Source organism: Arachis ipaensis, chromosome B08, assembly GCF_000816755.2.
Source record: "Arachis ipaensis cultivar K30076 chromosome B08, Araip1.1, whole genome shotgun sequence".
NCBI lineage: Eukaryota > Viridiplantae > Streptophyta > Magnoliopsida > Fabales > Fabaceae > Arachis > Arachis ipaensis.
Genome location: NC_029792.2, coordinates 92,513,168 through 92,515,204, shown reverse-complemented (window position 1 = coordinate 92,515,204; position 2,037 = coordinate 92,513,168).

Genomic DNA, 2,037 nt, shown 5'->3' with positions numbered 1-2,037 from the left:
GAGTATTAAGAGTACTAAAAAAATATTATATAAAAAATATACTAAAAAGTATAAAAAAAATTAAAAATATTTAAAAAAATAATAATATAATATTATGTCTTTTTAATAATTATCTATCTAAAAATAATTTTAATTAATATTATCCAAACAATATTTATTTTATCAAAATTAATTTTGTTAAAATTATTAAACATAAATTATGTTGACACAAATTCACTTCTACCTAAAATCAATTATATAAAATCTCTTTTATTTAAATTTCAGTTTGACAAAAGCCAATCCAAACATACACTAAGATACAAATTACCTAGATTGAACGAGAGATAAGATTATTCGTAGATCGTCTATAACGCTAGGAGGAGAACTCACTGAAGGACGGATAAATGGCTATAATGTAATTTTTTAAAAGATAACTTTTCGAAATTTTTTTGTTTCAAACAAAAAAAATATGTCATAAAAAACTGTGAGTTTTGGATGAATTATTGGAGGAGAAAATTTTATCAATGAAAGTTAAAATTTGTCAACTAATTTTATGACATGTTTTTTTTTTGAATGAGAAGCTCAACACAACAAGTGGAGCAATGAGTGTAGCAAAGAAACAAAGCAAAAGCAAAAAAACCCATAACAAAAGCAAACATAGAAATCCCTTTGTCATCTCCGACATTGCCATCAACAACAGAAGGGGTCGACACCTAACCACTCCTTGTAGTTCAGAAAAGACAAGTTGATAATCTCCTCAACCCCTTTTCTTTTGTTCTGAAAAATCCTCCGGTTGCGTTCCAGCCATATGTTCCAAATGATCGCACAGAAGCACATCATCCATCTCTTGCACTCTTGTTTTATTTTTGAGTTCTCAGTCCAACTTTAGAAATGCTCCTTTACTGCACCTGAACACACCCATTGCATTTCAACATATGATAACCAAGCACACCATACTTGTCAAGAAAAGCTGCAACCAAAAAATATATGGTGGCCATATTCAACACCATTGTTACATAACACACATAAAGTATCTCCTTGGTGAATGACCCCAAGTCGACTCAGTCTCTCCTTGGTGTTGACTCTGTCAATCAGGACAAACCAGACAAACAACTCTACTCTGGGTGGGACAAGGTCTTTCCAAATGGTCCTTATAAAACTATAGCTTGATATATCCTCCGAGACTATTTCCACCTACAACACCTGCACAAATGAGTTAATATTAATTTTATGACATGTTAAGATCAGTTAAATTAATAATCAATAAAAATAATAGAGTGGTATAAAAGTTTGATAAAAAAATATATATTTTTTGTTAATTTTTTTGTGCAAGTTTTTCATGTAGAAATTTTTTCAGAAAACATAACAAGTTACAATTATACTAGAACAATTTGGAAATGATTGGTTCTTCTAAAATTTAAACTGTTTGTATAATTTATTCTGATAGACGAAATTGACACTAAAGAGAGATTGAATAGACTAAAAATTATTGGTCATAGTGATAATATTTATGCTTTGTGTAAGAAAGATATTGAATTTATTCATCACTTGTTCCTTGACTATGAGTTTATTTGATAGGTGTGGTGTGCATGGTTGACGGACTTTGGTAGAGCGTGTTGGAAATTCTTAAAATTCCTTAAATCCAAGACCATTTATGTTCAATCATTAAGAAAGAAATACTTGAATGCGGAAACATACCTGAATTCATAAGCATGAAAGTTTGGTTATTTGATTTTCCTCAATCAAAGCGTTTTTTATCCCTAATAGGGTTGAATCGCAATTTCTCTGATAGGAAAAGAGCTACAGAGGCGGCTTTGGCATATTGAGGATCAAAACCTTAAAGTCACTGTTTATATTTGAGTGTGGCACTCATTAAACCCTAAACCCCAATACAATAGCATCTCTAGTTTTATTCTCATTTAATTCCAAATTAAAAGTAAAAGTGACTTATTTTATTAGCATTTATAACAATAAATGATATCACCGTTATATAAGTTATTTAATATGAAATAGCATAATTTGTGATTATAATTAATATATGTATTGCCCACAAACAAA